Source organism: Lissotriton helveticus, chromosome 1_1, assembly GCF_964261635.1.
Source record: "Lissotriton helveticus chromosome 1_1, aLisHel1.1, whole genome shotgun sequence".
Taxonomy (NCBI): Eukaryota; Metazoa; Chordata; class Amphibia; order Caudata; family Salamandridae; genus Lissotriton; species Lissotriton helveticus.
Window position 1 is genome coordinate 574,291,017 of NC_136057.1, and position 18,106 is coordinate 574,309,122.

At 47.2% G+C, this 18,106-nt stretch overlaps 1 protein-coding gene across 3 annotated transcripts in view; it reads left to right on the forward strand.

The window, feature by feature from the left end:
* Positions 1 to 18,106, forward strand: part of PYROXD1 (pyridine nucleotide-disulphide oxidoreductase domain 1) — a 328,561-nt gene that overhangs the window by 274,122 nt on the left and 36,333 nt on the right. The gene's annotated exons all lie outside the window — the stretch shown is intronic.

An 18,106-nucleotide genomic window follows, 5' to 3' on the forward strand; every position in this document is an offset into this window, starting at 1 on the left:
GAAGTTCTTGTCATGCTGCAAAAGGGCGCTATAGAGCTCGTGCCGGTGGAGGAAGAGGGCACAGGAGTGTACTCCCTGTACTTCTTAATCCCGAAAAAGGACGGGTCCCTCAGGCCTATTCTCGACCTCCGGCCCCTGAACCAATACATTCTCTCGGAACACTTCCACATGCTTACGCTGCAGCAAGTTCTTCCGTTACTCACTCAGGGGGACTTCCTCGCAACCTTGGACCTCAAGGATGCTTACTTCCACATTCCACTCCATCCATCACACAAAAAATACCTCAGGTTCACCATTCAAATCGGCATTATCAATTCAAGGTCCTTCCTTTCGGAGTGACCACGGCCCCCAGGGTGTTCACCAAATGTCTGGCGACAGTGGCGGCGCACCTCAGGAGGCAACACATCCATGTCTACCCTTATCTGGACGACTGGCTGGTTCAGGCAAAGTCGGCCCAGCAGTGCGCCGCTGACATGTCCCATACCATTCACCTTCTTCACGGTCTGGGCTTCTCCCTAAACTATCCAAAGTCGCGCCTTCAGCCGGCCCATGTGCGGCAATATCTGGGTGCAACAATCAATACTCTGGCAGCCACTGCTCAGCCAACTTTAGCGCGGATCAACAACATCCAGTCGCTAATCCAACAGTTCAGACCGCAACACTCGCTTCCTGCGAGAGTGTTCATGCAGCTGATAGGCATGATGGCCTCCTGCATTTTCATAGTCCCGCACGCGTGGTTACATATGCGTCCGCTCCAGGAATGTTTAGCGCATCAGTGGAATCAGGCTCAGGGGCAGTTGAAAGACCTAGTGTTGGTCACCGGTCGGGCATACAACTCTCTGCATTGGTGGAATCCACACAACCTTTGCAAGGGCCGACCGTTCCAAGAGCCTGTCCCACAGATCATCCTGACAGCGGACGCGTCTCTCCAGGGATGGGGAGCTCACGTGCTCCACTACACAGTGCAGGGACTATGGACCATACAGCAAAAGAAGATGCACATCAACTACCTAGAACTGATGGCAATCATCATGGCACTGAAAGCATTCAAAGTACATCTGTGCAGCAAGGTCGTATTGATCCGGACGGACAACATGACAGCCATGTACTTCATCCAGAAGCAGGGGGTACACACTCTCCACAGTTGTCTCATCTGGCTCAGAGCATGTGGAAGTGGGCCATTCAGAGGAACATCTTCCTCATGGCGGAACACCTCCCAGGCACAGAGAATCAAATGGCGGACCTGCTCAGCAGGTACAGCCACCAAATGCACGAGTGGGAGATACATCCATCAGTACTCCGCCCGTACTTCCAGCGGTGGGGTCATCCACAGATAGACCTGTTCGCCACAAGGGAAAACGCAAAATGCCAAAGCTTTGCCGGCAAGTTCCCTCACCCACAGTCGCAAGGCAATGCGATATGGATGAACTGGTCAGGCAGATTTGCGTACGCTTTTCCCCCAGCACCTCTCATACCGCTGGTGGCAAGAAAGCTAAAGCAACACTCGATGACACTCATCCTAGTTGCTCCAACGTGGGCACGCCAGCCATGGTACACCACGTTTCTAGAACTCTCCGTGGTACCGCATCAAAGGCTACACCTCACGCCCAGGCTTTTAACGCAGAGCCGTGGCGACATTCAGCATCCAGATCCGCAACAGCTCAACCTGGCGATCTGGCTCCTGAAGTCTTAGAGTTTGGCTACCTTAACTTGCCTCCTGAATGCATGGATATCATACGGGAGGCAAGGAAGCCCACTACCAGAGCTCGCTATGCAGCAAAATGGAAGCGGTTTGTCATTTACTGTGCAAAACACGACATCAAACCGCTAGATGCATCCACTCCCAACATCATCTGCTATTTGTTACATCTTTACAGATGCAATCTGGCATACGCTTCCATCAGGATACACTTATCCGCCATAGCGGCTTATTTCCAGAACAGGCAGCATCTCTCCGTTTTCAGAGTGCCTGCCATTAAAGCCTTCCTGGAAGGCCTAAAGCGGGTCATCCCTCCCAGGACCCCGCCAGCTCCTGTATGGAACCTTAATGTGGTCCTCACCAAGTTGATGGGCCCACCTTTTGAGCCTCTACATTCATGTGAGATTCAGTTCTTGACATGGAAAGTGACTTTTCTCATTGCCATTACGTCTCTGCGACGTGTTAGTGAGCTACAGGCGCTCACTGTACAAGAGCCATTCATTCAAATTCACTCCAACAGGGTGGTGCTGCGCACTAACCCTAAATTTCTTCCTAAAGTGGTTTCGCAGTTCCATGTCAATCAGACCATTGAACTGCCCGCATTCTTTCAGAACCCAGAAACAGTTGCCGAAAGAATGCTCCACACTCTTGATGTCAAACGAGCCTTGATGTACTACATCGATAGGACCAAGCACTTTAGGAAAACACAACAACTCTTTGTTGCCTTCTCAGCCCAGCACAAAGGCAACCCCATTTCCAAAGCAGGTATAGCCAGGTGGATCGTTAAGTGCATTCAGATTTGCTATCACAAGGCTAAGCGCACTTTGACGGTCCCTCCAAGAGCCCACTGCACCCGGAAGTTGGGGGCCTCTATGGCTTTCCTTGGTAATATCCCTTTGGAAGATATTTGTAGAGCAGCCACATGGTCTACACCACACACATTTACTAAACATTACTGTGTAGATGTCCACTCCAAGCAGCAGGCAGCTGTAGGACAGGCTGTTCTTAAAACACTTTTTCAAACTTCTGCAGCTGGCACAGGCGGCCGCCGTTAATGGAGGGACTGCTATATATTCTATGCTACAGATATGAATTCAGCAGCCCACATGCCTCAAACTGAATATGCTACTTACCAGTATGCATCTGTTCTTGGCATGTAGGGCTGCTGACATTCATATCGCCCGCCCTCCTCCCCGGCGCCTGTAGCGGCTGCAGACTATTTAACATTTGCTCTTAGCATGGCCATCGCTTACACTCTTACACTCCATCTTTGCCACAATGGCTAAAAACAATCTGGGGATGGAGTCGATGCCCATGCGCACTGTAGTCCAGGGGAGGAGCCACCTATCTCGTGATACTTCGAAGACTCTTCCAGGACAACAATGTGCAATCATCCGGACCCAACACTAGGCGGCGATCTATGCTACAGATATGAATGTCAGCAGCCCTACATGCCAAGAACAGATGCATACTGGTAAGTAGCATATTCAACATGAAGGATAAATGTAAATGTATTTGTCATTTGTGATTGAGCGGGATTGGTGTCGGGTACCGGTATGACGTTGCCAACATGTTAGCTGTACTTTTAAAATAACAAGCAATAAAGTTTCTAAAAACAGGATATCGGCGCTGCTTCAAACGTCTTGTTCTGTGGAACAGTGCCGAGTGCAGTACGTTTTTCAGATGGGAAGGTTTGTGGCTTCTGGTCCGTCCCATGTCCCAGGCAGTTTTTAGGTTTCGCCTGTCGAAAGCTGCACAAGCAGCGTTTCGCGCAGGCGAAATCTAATGAGAACAGTATGTGGCTTGGTCACCGCCTCTCTGTTCCATTGGCTAGCTCCATAAATGGAGGCTAGCCATTGGAACAGAGATCTGTCCGTCATAGCCGGAGCAGATTCGTGGCCGTTCCCGAGAATTTTAGGCTTTTGCCCACGTCATGCGGCTGTGGGCGTGTTTTTTTTTTCTTTTTAAAGCTTTGTTTTCGCCATTTCGGAAGTGTCCTTTGCAGGGGTGGGTTGCGCGATGTCCCGCTGTCCGTTCCCGCCCCCCTCCTGCTGTCCGTGAGCCCGTTCCCGACCCCCCTCCCGCTGTCCGTGTGCCCGTCCCCCCTCCTGCTGTCCGTGTGCCCGTCCCCCCCTCCCGCTGTCCGTGTGCCCGTCCGAGTGCACGCATCCCAGGGTCCATCTCATCAGTCTGAGACCGTTTTCTTGTTTATTGTAGATTCCCGTGAGATTTTCTGGGGTGTTCCTTTGGAAAGGTGGTGGTGGCAGGGTTTATTCCATCCTTAGGTGAATTTCTTTCTGAAAAGGGAGCTGTCGTGCTCTCGCTCGATGGAATGTGGGGGTGCCTGAAGTACTGCCCACCGTGTCTGCCAAGTAGAGCTCCAGCTAATTCTTTGTGTGATTGGTGAATCTTAGAAGGGTGGGTTAAAAGTTAGATGTGGGGTACTAATAGCGGGGGCGGGGGTGTTGAGAGAGTGTTTCAGGGGTGAAGAGGCATCTGTTTAAGGAGGCAGCATAGAATGTTGGAATCATTGAGCGCTCTGACACCTTCGGGTAAAGTCCGCCGCGCTATAAAAAAAAACGCATACATAAATAAATAATTCTAGGGTGCTGATTGTAGGGTCATTCGCCAGCCAGAAGCAGATGGCTGTGGTAGGCAGCGGTCATCCCATGCGGGGCTGTAGTAACTGCTCTCGTACTGTGGTAACAAGTGCGATGCCATAGTACTGGTGCATTGGCAGCTCTAGGCGGGTCCCGCCAGTGCCAAAGACCAGATCTGTAGTGATCGACCGCAAGTTCAGCAACGAACCCTCCACCCCATGCTTGAGTTCTGGGCTGACAACCCACTACCCCGCCTGCTCTAATACTGGGAGTAACGATCCTGCATCCCACCCCTTCGACTCCCAGTGCTTCGATGTTGCAACCCTAAAGCGCAGGACTGTAACAATCACAACTACGCCGAGGCCTGGAGTGCAAATGTAACAGCCCCCCGACTGTGAAGTGCGGGCTGGTTGTAATAAACCTCCGCCCTTGCGTATGGAATGCTCTGAGCCGCCCCCAACGAAACGGTTCCACCCGGGACTCTTCCCATCATGAAAAGCTGACACGAGTACCCCTCCCCCGCCGTCAAACTTGAAATACTTGCTACCCAGCCTGGACTCGACTCACCACAACAACAAACATTCGTAGAAGACCCTGTAGTATAGAGCGATGCGTGACGCTGCCGAGGGGCGCGTCACTACGCCCAGGACTCTAGCGGTGGCTGTGGGCTACTGACCTGGCAACTGTCTAGCCAAGCACCGCGCTGAGGCCGAGCGCCGGCGGGAGGGGAGGGAAAGCTGGGCCTGTGACGGAATCCACGAGAAGGAATGCCCACCTCGCGCTCCATTTTGTGTCTGTCCCTGCCTCTGACGTGTTCTTGCAGCACCCACAGACCGCCGGCGTTCACGCCATGGAGGAGGTTGGTCCCTGGAAACCTAGATCTCGGCGGAGGGCACTCGTCGCATCCTGCCACGGACGGCTCTGACCTCCGTACGCGGCGACCTGCTCTTTAACGAGTTACTCTTTCCACACAACGAATGTCAGCATTACCCTTCAAATTGCGTTCTTGATTTCTAAATGTAAGACCGACTCATAGAGGACAGGTACTCTGGCTTCCAACGCGACCTGTTCTTCCTTGTATCATCCTCACAAAGATTAAATACGGAGTTAACCCCTCCAGATTTTAAATGTTTTGGGGTTGACTGTACACAGACATCTTCAGCGAATGCATTTGCTCACTTAGTTACTGGCGTACTCTCAAGAATTTGTCAATCACTACAAAAGCTTCGTTATTGTACCAGATGTACTGCTGCACGATACACAGAAGATGTTTTTCACTATTCCTTTGGCAGGAGAGGAGGCTATGCTGGGATGAGGCTTGCCGGGAGTGACGGCCTTGGGTGGCAGTAGGCTTTCTTGAGGCGCCGTTAGTCACCGGTGAGATTACACTGGTATGGTGAGATAGGGATGAAATCTGGAAACCTATTTCAATCAATACTGGAATATCAGATAAACACCACTTTTCCTGTCGCCTCCAGGACACGTGGTTCCAAACGGTTCCTCTAATTTCGGGATCGGTAGCTGAGGTGGGGGGAGGGGGTGTGTGTGGCTCTGGGTGTGTGTGTGTGTGTGTGTGTGTGTGTGTGTGTGGCTCTGGGTGTGTGGGTGTGTGTGGCTCTGGGTATGTGGGTGTGTGTGTGTGGCTCTGGGTGTGTGGGTGTGTGGGTGTGTGGCTCTGAGTGTGTGGGTGGCTCTGGGTGTGTGGGTGTGGCTCTGGGTGTGTGGGTGTGTGTGTAGCTCTGGGTGTGTGGGTGTGTGTGTGGCTCTGGGTGTGGGTGGTTCTTAGTGTGTGGGTGTGTGTGTGGCTCTGGGTGTGTGGGTGTGTGTGTGTGGCTCTGGGTGTGTGGGTGTGTGTGTGGCTCTGGGTGTGTGTGTGGCTCTGTGTGTGTGTGTGTGAGTGTGTGTGGCTCTGGGTGTGTGTGTGTGTGTGTGTGTGTGTGTGTGTGTGTGTGTGTGTGTGTGTGTGTGGTAGTAATTGCTGTCTGCTGAGCTCGTCCGTAGGGTACAATAGGTCTCACATTTGCGAGAGATTAAGCTAATGGCAATGTAAATGACAAAGCCATTTATTTATCTGTTTTAGAAACCAACACATAAATACAAAATTTGTCATTTACAATGCCAATAGCTCTAACTTTTCCAAAGGCGAAACCATTGCATTGTAAATGCTTGTTTTTGTGGTGCTTATAGTGGAAAGGATGTGCTCCAATTTATAGTAGGCTGTAGGTATTTAGTTAGCAGTTTATTCTTTCTATATGCACCTGTTATAGGGATTTCAGTTGCACTACTATATTTATTGTCTAGCCACGTTTTGCTGCAGCATGTAATCTGATGAATACTTCATGATCTTTTGCCTTAATTACAGGGTTATTGTGACATAAATGTGACTGTCCTCAGGTTGAATGCTATTGCATTTGTCTGAATATTGAAACAATAATTACGTCAGGGCATGTACTCAGTAATTTGGTTAGTTCTACTCTTAGTCTGAGTTACGGCTACTCGAATTCACACCTTATCCTACTTATTTATTTATAAAGTTGTTTATAGCGCCAACAAGATCCCGAGGGATAACAGAGTGCTTTACAATATGAAGGGAGGAAGACAAAAAAATCAGAGGCAATATCCAGAAAGAGTAAGGGAGAGAAAGAGAAAAGATTACAGAATACAAATAGGAGGGTAATACAATAAAACCAGTGTAGGGGGTAACAAGGGTGAAACATAATGTTCTTAGATAACTTACTGTTAGTCCTACATACACTTACTCCTGGTCTTTCTCGTATTCCGTCTCTTACTCGTATATTATTTACACTTTAGAGATACTATTACTTATTAGAAACAGTTTTGAGAGGGACAACTTATATGTTTTTTGGAGAATGCATACATATACTGCTTTCTGAAGCAGACAGACTCTGAGCCTTCAATTGCAGAGTGCATGACAGCTTTGACACTACAGGCAGTTGTTTCTGTGAACCTGAAAGAGAAATCTTTGATTTGGAAGAAATAATACTTTTCACTATTTGAGATCCAGAAATTGTGTTTTAGTTATCTAAGAAAATGAAGGACACTATCCCACTGATGAAGGCATAGTCTTTGATCAACTTAAAATCTTTGCTGCAGTGGCGCCCCTCCCATTTCCCTTACTTCTCAAAATATTTTGAAGAATTCTGTTTTACTGTGTAAGAAATGGGGTTACCAAATCTCCAGGGGGGTAGCCTGGAACCAAGCGGGCAGGCCAAACTTCGGAGGACATGTGAAGCACTCACGCAGTACCCACAGACGACACACCAGGCACACCACAAAAGAGGCAGGACACCAGCTTGAGTTGGAAAAATAATAAGTTTAGTATATCTCCAACCTGCAAGGCAAAAATGCAAAAACAGTGGTAATCACAACAGGGCGCCAATTGGCGCCAGAGCCAAGTATATCCGGGGGGATTATTTACAAGGGGACAATGGGAAAAATGGTTGAGTCCATGAGTCCGTGGCTGAAATGACAAGAATGTGATTACATTGACATTACACCTGGGGTCAATATGGCAGGGCCAACTCAGGCTCTCATCCTTAGTAGTAGGCTGTAATTGCAAAATACACATTAGCATAAGTTCACACCATGCATTATAACTCCAACCCGACCCCTGTAAGGGAAAAAAAACTTCATGGCACCACAGCACATGATCACAGGCAGGAGCACCTGTAATAAAGCAGCAAGGCTTGCTCTTTCACATGGGATGTAGCCAGGGGCCTGGAATGACACGTCAGGCCAGCATAGGGGCGGGACACCTGTAATGAAAGGGCATATCAAGGTTCCCTCTTTAGCATGGCGTATCCCCTTGGGCCTGGAATGAAACTACTTATGCCAGCATAACCCACTTCCTTCAGCAGGAATCAGCGGTGCATTAAATGAGGACATAACATTTCCTTCAATGTAAAACTTTTCATTAGCCGCAGCTATAAGCTGGAATCATTCTTCCCTGTACCAGGAGTAACACATTTCAATATATGTATAGGAAAACCATTCCCTGAAACACCGGAAGAACATTTAATTGAGCATGAAAACATGAGGGCCTCAACATTAGGTATGGGCCTTAATCATGAGGCCGGGTCCGCTGCGCTTCTCAGTGGCATCAACAGCTTTAGCCCCGGATGGAACACCTAAAATAAACCAGGCCTAAATAACCTTGAACCTGGGGGCATATACCCTAGCCTAAATGCATTTAACTCGGGCCTGACTCTAGGCCCAGAACCTCAACATAGGGCCATCCCTCCTCGGGGCATATGCAGGCAGAAGGGACATCCATAATACCTGGGGGGACCCAGGGGCAAAGCATTGACATCCAGCCTACAACAGTTCGCACTTCAGGCTGTCGCCCAGTTCACCCAGTTCAGGGGATGATTACCACCCAAGCAGGGCCAACTGGGGGCCCCTAACACATTGTGCTCTATCACGAGGTCTCTAAAATTCCTCAGTCCCTCCGCCCTTCGACCCAAAACACCAGTCCTGGGGGCGGGCACCGACCTTGTGCCCCGGCACAACCCCAACCCACTCCGTCGAGCCCTCACTCACCGGGCTCCTGATGTCCTTGCGGGGTTCTCCTTGTCGGTAGGGGCAGGCACCCTTCTGGTAACTATTTTAAACACGCCATAAGCGCGCCTACACGCGGGGTGGGCTCCCGCGGCGCTATTCACTCCGCAAAAAGGCGCGAACACGTGGGGTAGGCACCCACATCACTATTCACGGCGCTCAGCTCCTCTCTCGGGCCACACAGCTTCCAGGGCCCTGGGGCTCTAAGGGCCAGCAGCACTTCTCCAGCGCTTTGAAGTTATAGCGCTTAACAGGCAGCTCCTCACAACACAGCTCCTTGGGGGTACAATCCTCCCCATACAGCGCTTCTGCAGCACAGCGCTTTCCAGATTATAGCGCTTGGCAGGCAATCAGCAGGGCAGTCTTGGTCACAGCACTCTGGGGGCACAAGCAGTCTTCTGCAGGCCAGCGCTTCCTGGCACACAGCGCAAGGGGGGGCGGACAGTCCCAGTAACACGCCCAGGGGTCCCAGGGTAACTCTTCTCACCTCCTGGGGGGTCCAGTCCACAACACTCCTTCCCTTCTAGGCACTTCTTGGTGAAGCGCTTGCGTGGCGCAAGGTCCTAGCAGCTTCAGGGACCTAGGAGGGCCCGGGGACAGAGCAGTAGGCACTACTGGGCCAGGTCAGCAGGTAGTGGGGGCATCATCAAAGCAGGGTGGTAGGCTTTCACCATCCCCACTGCAGAGTGGCCCTCTTCCTACACAGCAGCCTGAACTCTTGCATTGGGGCTCCACTAGCCCTGGGGACAGTAGGGGGGTTCTGGATGGGTGCAGGGTCCAGCACACAGGCCCAAGTGGCGGTATCCCCTGCAGCAGGTCCCCTCACATTCATGTCCCAGCTCTGTCTCTGCTCATCACATCTCTACTGCTCTCCCTATACCAGAAAGGCTGGAAGCTTCTAGAAGGTCCCTCCAAATGCTGGGATTGCTGGGTACCAGACAACTAGACCGCTAACCCACCTCAGACAGGCAAACTAGTTCAAACTGGCTCAGGGGGAGGTGTAGAGCATCCCTGGGTGCCAGGCTTTCCCTCCAAATGCAGGGGTGGCTGGGTACTTAACAACTAGACTGCTAACCTCCTGCAGTCAGGTGGCACAACGCATAGCCTTGGCAGCCATTTTAAATGCAAAACACAAATGCAGCATTTCACCAGTGTACATGTTTACAAAGGGGGAAATTGACAAGTGCTCACACCATTGCATGACATTACATATTAACAAGGTGTCTCACACCACACATGGCCTATACAGGTTTATTACCATGGGGGAGACATTTCAAATTAGGGGGGCAAAAAGCGAAAAAGTTTGGGGGAAAAGGGCCAAGTCCAACATACTGTATCCTTTTTCCAAAAATAGAAAACGAGGTGATTTGTCCCTATTTTGTTAGGGTGGGTGATTACTTGCACAAGGACAATTGCCAAAGATTTAAACAACAGTGTACCTTTATTTAGCAATACTAGAACTGACCCTTAATTATCAGAGGCAGTCTGCAGTGTTGTCTTGTGAATTCCATTACATTACACATAACCCATAAGAAAGACCTGTCTCCTTAGGAAAATTACAGAAATTTGATTCTTGCTGGTGTTAGTTCAAGATTAGTGGAAATTTTCATTTTATGGCATAGATCTCCGGGGGCAGAGTCAGCACAAGGCAGGAGGAAGGACTCCATGCGGCTCTGTAGCGTCTGAAGGACCCCCGCAGGAAGTAGAAGTCGTAATAACGACAGATTGAGAAGAATACTCAAATCAATGTATTGAGTTGTGGGATTACCGCACAATTCGTGTGAGTAGTTTTATATATGTTTGTTTGTATTATCCCCTGTTAGTCCTGACGAAAGCTCTACAGACCGCCTGGCCCAATAGAGCTGAAACATGTCGACAAAACCACTTTAGTAATACCATGTAGTCACGTAACTTGGTCTACCAATGAGTATTCACAATTTTTTAATAATGTAAGTTTACCCAATATTAAAAAAATTTCTGGGTACTCTTTTTCATTTTTATTCAATCCTTTTGGGAAAGTCCTTTTGTCTCTGGACACTACACTCGAGACTTGAGGTGTCTCTGGATGAGGCTAGCAGTACACACCAAGAGGAAAAACCCGATGATAACTGCATGAGTGTCAATGTGGGGCGGATGAAGCTAATATACCGCTACTCGCAAGTATACATTTACCTCTCTGAGGGTTTCCTTATTTGCACTGAACCGAAAGTCGAGCAGTGTTACAAGTGTCCTTTTTTGTTGATTGCTAAGCGAATACTTTGGGGAAAGAAACGGACACGCAAATTCCTCATCCCTCCCAGTTGATTAATTACTTACATAGATCTGTGAAGCTCTACTGCGCTATGGTTTAATCATGGTCCATCAGTAGCATGAACTTGCTTAAGGATTTCCGTTTAGCCATTGCCTTTAGATTAAGATTTAGATTAAGAGACTGTACCTCTGCAGCTCTTCCAGCCTCAGTACACCACCTGTGTCAGAAGTGTTAACGGTGCATGTTTCTGCTGGTATGTTTTCATTCTCCAGGAGAAATTCAGATGGATTTCCTAGGAGTTTCTTATTCATTTTCATAAAAAAGTGGAAGGTGAGCTTTCCCAAGGGCCCGAGAGGAGGTTTGTATGGATTTGTGCACTATAGTTATGAGTCCCACTGGACCAGTCCCTGATGAATTTAGTGTGTCACTCTTGAGGAGGCAACTTCACAGGAGAGACAGACAGAGCAACCCATTTTACAGATTCTTTCCGGCACTCCATCTAGAATCCCGCGATATCCTGGCCACACACCAGTGGAGCGGAACAACTCTTGCACAACTAAGTTTGAGACCTGACAACCTTGATGTGGTATTCCCCCAAACTCATTCCCTTGCTTCACTGAATTAGTTTTTATTTGCTTTAGTACTCTGTGAACTTTACTACTTCTAACTAGTGCTAAGTTGTCTCTCCCTAAAACTTGTTAAAGTTGACCTACACCCAATTGGTATATTTAATATACTTATACGTCCCTGAGGGCCTGTAAATTAAATACCAACTGTTGGCCTGTAGTACTCATTGTGCCACCCACTGAAGTAGCTCTGTAAAACATGTGTCATGCATGCCTTTGCAGCCTGGCAAAATAAACCTTTGGTAAGCCAAAACCTTCCTTTGTAGTATTTATCCGTCACCCTTAAGGTAGGTCCTAACAGCTCCTAGGGCACGGTGCTTAGTATCTTATATAACTTTGGACATGTGGATTTACGTATTACATGGCCTGGCAGTGAAAAACTCCTAAAGTCGTTTTTCACTGTTGCAATGCCTAGCTCTCCTAAAGACTAATTCTGGGTTGCCTTATTACAAGTGCTAATTTCAGTTTGGTAGCTTGTAGAGAAGTACTGTTTGCACTCAAAAGAATTGTAATTTAAAATCATCTTTAATTGTGAAGTCAGATTTAAAATCACTATTCCTAAAATGCCACTTTTTAGTAAATTGTTTTTTTTGCTCAAACCAAATGTGCCTCTCTGCTGATGTTCAAAGTCACGTGACTGTAATAGCTCTCCTGTGGGGTTTTGTGTATTACTCCCAGACATAGAAACAGAAGAGCCTTGGGTGTGGGCCAGCATGTTGCTTCCCTAAGCAGGACATCCTTGGGTGTTGTACCCAGCATTCCTGAGCTTCAAAGGGGCTTGCCAACTCCCTTCTTGGCTTCTAAGGTGTGGCTGCCCTGCCACTGTCAATGCATCTCACACCTGGACCTGCCCGTGTTTTGTTGTCTTAGCCAGATTGGCGCCAAACCCAAGAAAAGGGAAATATTGGACAACAGGGGCATCCCTCACCCACAAGCTGGCACTAGGAATGAAAAAGGGCACTCTCAGAACCTGAAATCAGATCATTCCTGGACATGGGGAAAAATCAGAAGAAGGACTGCCCTGTGTTAGAAGGAGCACCTTGCTGCCCTGCTGCCTGAGGAAGGGAGACTAGACCTGCTTCTTTGAACCCAGGACCACCAGAGTTGACTCCAATGACTAGCTTCCTGTGTAAGTTACAGGGACACAGCTAGCTTCCAGATGCTTCCCTGCAACTTCCCAGCTGACCAGCAGTAACTGGGCCTGCCTGAGCCCTGCTGCTGGCTTTTGCTGGAGAGTGTCCTGATCCCCAACAGGTGCCTCCCAAGTCCTGGACCCTTGGCTGGCATCGGTGAGAGCTCATCCTGACAAGAAAAGTGAAAATCTTAAAGTTTGGACTCCTCGTGAACTGGCCAGTTTGCACCAAGATTCTGGTGTCCATGATGACTGCCAATGCGAAGCTCTAGTGGGGCCTTCTCTTCTCGCCAACCGTGACCCCCAGCGACAACCAGCAACACAAGAGCAGCACTGCGCACTACAGCAACGACAGTCTGCAGTACCCACTAAAGCAATGCTCCAGCAATGGCCGTCTGTGACATCGGACCTGCTCTTTGTACTACAGTGACTACTGCCTACGACACCCGACCGGCTCTTTGCTCTTCTGCGACAGCTATCCACAACAGTTGACTTCTCCTGGTGGTCCCCTCCAATGCGAAGGGAACTCTTTGCGCCAGATTTGAGAAGGTAACTCGTCAGTGGGACTAACCTAGTCCCTGTATCCGACCCGCACTCCATCATGGTTGGCAACCAGATAACTACAAATGGCACTTTGTGCTTTTTATTTTATTAAACATGTAAATAATCATATATCTGGTTCTACTGATTAGATTTTGTTTATTTTGCTAAAATGTATTTGGATGTGTATTGTATTGTATTTTCACTTTATTACTGTTTGTGTCCTTCCTAAATACTTTACACATTGCCTCTAAGTAAAACCTGACTGTTTGTACCAAGCAACCAGGTTAATTGTGTGGCTGTTTTTGGTTCACCTTCATGAGGGTTGTATTCATTTTTTGAGTGAGTTTCTACCCCTCTCACCTAATATCCCAATTTCTTACACTAAGGCTTACAAGATTTGAGTGGACGTTGACTTTACCTCCAGTGTGACCCACTACTCCGCACGCCATAGTCCCCTTCTTATAGTCCTAGGGAAGGCACTCTTTTTCAAATTGTTTGGTTTCTTTACTTTTCTTCTATCCCACTCCAGATGTCATCCATGCTCTGCGTCCTCCACAACCTATGTCTATTAAACCCAGCTTCAATCAGTGCTTCTCGTACTCATCCATTTTCTAAAACTGGACTACACTAGCTGCCTATGAGGCCTGGGGCCTGAGCACATTGACTGGGTCTCAGCAACTTTCCATTTTTATATTTGCTAACTTACTGCCTCTATTGGTGTTCGTTATATAGGCGGCGAAGAGGCAGCACCGGCATCAGACACGTTTGTCTTAGTTTGGGAACTTTTTTTCACAGGATCCCACGATAGTAATTTACCTATTTTCAGACAGCCCTGTATAATGTCCTGATTCCCAACAATGCCTAGGAATAGCAGAATCTGGCAAGAGATATGTCATGGTTCTAAACCCAACTCAGTGCACACTTTGGTGGCACCTACATCACTAGAGATTTGTCTCTAGTAGGGCTAGACCTGAGGTATTTGTTGACTTAAATGCCTCAGGGTCCTGGCCTAGGGTGCTCAAAGAACACTTACTGTATGGTTCACTAAATTGGCAAAGATTTAGCTGATGGGCCGCCATGATCTAATTGTAAATGAGTACTCTCAGAAGGCCGCTAATTGGTTAATTCCCACCACTCACTAGAGTCACAGTCCAAAAAAACAAATAGTGATTTTGTAAGAAAGGACATCATTTTTATAGTCTACACCAATTTCTCTTTTTTCTTCTGCTCGTCGTAGGACTTTGTGTGCTACACATTGTATACTTTCCTCCTAAATCATATACGCTTTTTAAATTTTAGAGTAAGGCCATGCTAATTGGTTAATTCCCACCACTCACTAGAGTCACAGTCCGAAAAAAAGGACATCATTTTTATAGTCTACACCAATTTCTCTTTTTTCTTCTGCTCGTCGTAGGACTTTGTGTGCTACACATTGTATACTTTCCTCCTAAATCATATACGCTTTTTAAATTTTAGAGTAAGGCCATGCTAATTGGCTAATTCCCACCACTCACTAGAGTCACAGTCCGAAAAAAAAAAAATAATGATTTTGTAAGAAAGGACATCATTTTTATAGTCTACACCAATTTCTCTTTTTTCTTCTGCTCGTCGTAGGACTTTGTGTGCTACACATTGTATACTTTCCTCCTAAATCATATACGCTTTTTAAATTTTAGAGTAAGGCCATGGTAGGTGACTCAGAAAATGTGTCAATTGCATGAAATCATAAATGTATGCAACAAAAGTGTATGGCTTTGTCGAGCACTATTGTGTTGGACTGCCAATTATGAAAAGGACACAGTTACATGGCAAGGAAAAACCTTTTATATGTTAGCTTGGTCACACTCCTAAAGTGTGCCTTTTAAGCTCACTGGTCTGGGTACTTAATATATAACAGAGGGATATTAAGGAAAACTATGTTCCCCTCAGTGAAAATCTGCCAAGAAAGTTGTTTGTCGCTGTCTAGGTAAAGCCTCTTATATTTAAGTTGGCCTTGGAAAATGCTAGAATAGTCAATCAAATGTAATCTCCACTTGACATTAAAAATCATATTCAGGGGTGAAACACAGTTTTTAGATGAGAAGGTGAAGACTTTGTGCTGCCTAAGAGTAAACCAGTTTGCCTCACAGCCCTGCTCCTGAGACTTAATACAAAATCCTGCAGGTGAAATATAAAAATGAAATAAGGGAACATAGATAATTTTCGGGTCTCAAAATACTCTATTGAGGCAAATCAGGAGGCTGAAGTTAGCGAGGGTCTATAGAAGTCTGGTACATAGCTAGAGTGTTCCCACTGAAGCCTTCAGTTTTGGCGCCAAAACATCCAAGCAGGGAAGAGCAGGATTTTTTAGGAACTGGGGAAGATTAGCTGCTTTATTCCAAAATCAAAGGTTTTCTTTCAGACTATTTAGCTGAACACTAAAACTGGGCATGGCTCCCCAAGGCCAGATACCTTTACAGTGAGGTCCTGCTAAAGCCTTTTTGTGAGCAGCAAAAGGCTTGGAGTGAAGCACTTTGTTTTGTTCAGCTCCTCTCTCCTTTTCACAGGACAGGCCAGGGACATCAGACACACCACAGGAGGTGGAACCAGCATTGTGGAGGGAAGGCACAGCCCTATTCAGGTCCCAGGTGCAACCCCTCCCCCCTCCCATCTACATGCAGATCTCCCTATTCAACACTGGGCAGACGCATCCTAGCTCCTGGAGCCACCCACATCAATCAGCACCTGTCACTCACAAGCTAGACATGCAATTCACATCATGCAGGCAGACACACAGCACACAGAAATGCCAACTTCTAAAAGTGGCATTTCTCAAATAACCACAATAAATCTGCGCACACTATTGCGCAGCATTTATTCTCATGAGTTCGCACATACTAAACTCGCCCCTGCACTCCTCTCATATCAGAAATTACCATGGACACACATATCCCCCATGCATTTCTACGGGAGGGCAGGCCAATCTCACCACACGCTCTGAGTAAGCACGCACTTTACACTGGTCCACAGTGCTAAAGTGCGCAGAGGCCTAAAATCACTACCACCATGTCATAGCTTAAGGGAAAACGTTTAGGAGTGACCCTGTTAAAAAGGGCCACGTCCAACACACTGTAACTGATAATTCAAGAAAAAGGTCAGAGATGTAGGAATTTGGATTTGAAACATATTTGCACACAATCAGTCCTTCTGTAGAGTTCACCATTATTCATGGGGTTAGGACACATGCTACATGCGCCCATTGGAGACACATTTACGAAGCCAATGATGGAATTTATTTATCTTTAGAGCTCCCAGCATTAACGAGAAATGCTTCATGAAGTTGAGTAAAAGAATGGGTATTGGTTTGATTGGGCCACTCAAGGAGGGATGTAAGAAGGTAGGTCAAAGAGAGCATGAATGTGCTCCTGTACCAGTGTTCCTGAGTGGCAAAGGCGACTGTCATGCTTTTTGAGTAATTAGTCTCACAGGCACAAGGAATTGATGAAAGTGTTTAAGAATTCAGAGGGTTGTGGCCTAGAAGAGATGTGTTGCTTGAGGTCCATTGATACCTGGAAGTCCCTTAATATTTAGCATTTGTCCACCTTCTGTCCCAACACTACGGCTTAACTCTTAAGCCCAGATCTTGGCACACCAAGTTCATACAAGTTTTCACCCAGTATAGGATGCACCACATCAGCCTAAGCACATCCACTTCTGGCAGTGACTCCAGTGTCATCTCTCTGCTAAGAATACCCCTCCTTTCAGCACTAGTCTGATCCTAGTCAAGCCATCTTTCCTACTGTTATCAATGCTCTTTTGAGTTTCAGTAAAGGGGGGTAGCATCAGCCTTAACACACTCTTGGAAACCTCAAAATTGTTTCTACTATTTCTACTACTGTTTCTACGATTTCAACTTCCATTTTAGGGGCAATCTGCTTGATTGCCATACACACAATGGGAACCTGTGGTGTAGCAAACCAGGACTCTGTAGTAGTAACCAATACTGTATTTGTTGAAGCCTAAAGAAGCGTGATCCTCCTCTTGCCAGTCGCAGCTCACCATTCTAACCCACGTTAAAGAAACAATGCCTAACGCAGCTAACTACATTACTACACATCCCATTCCCTTCTAACCTTATAACAGAAATGGAAACTTACCACTAACAACAGGAAAAGCATACAATGTACTGGGAACAGAGAGACATTCCCACCAAAAGAACAATAAACATCATGCACAGGACATTAAGAAATCCACATGCTGGGTTCCAGAATTAGCCATAATCCTACAAGTAACGTGGCGATTTGCGAATTCTGGGTTGGCGTACTTCACCTGCACCCATGTTGCTTGGATATGAATTTACCTTGAAAAAATGAAAAGACCAGAGGTGTTTGGCAAAACAGTAATAAGTTGGTTTAATTAAACGCAGCGTCTGGGAGATTATCAGCAGAGTTGTGTCTGAAGACAGTCTCAAAGTTTTGGCTGGTGATATATAAAGTTTATGGGGTATAATAAAACCATTACACAATATTGTTAAGCATGTAGATCCGGGCTTAGTCATGAATCCTAAATACCACAATCTGATAAGGGGTACACAGGTGGCTCTCGACCTCGTGGAGAGCTAGTGTAGGCCAGTGTGTATGTGTTCAGATGTCTGGCATGGGGAGCGCATGATCACTGCCTGTAGTGTGCATGCTGTGT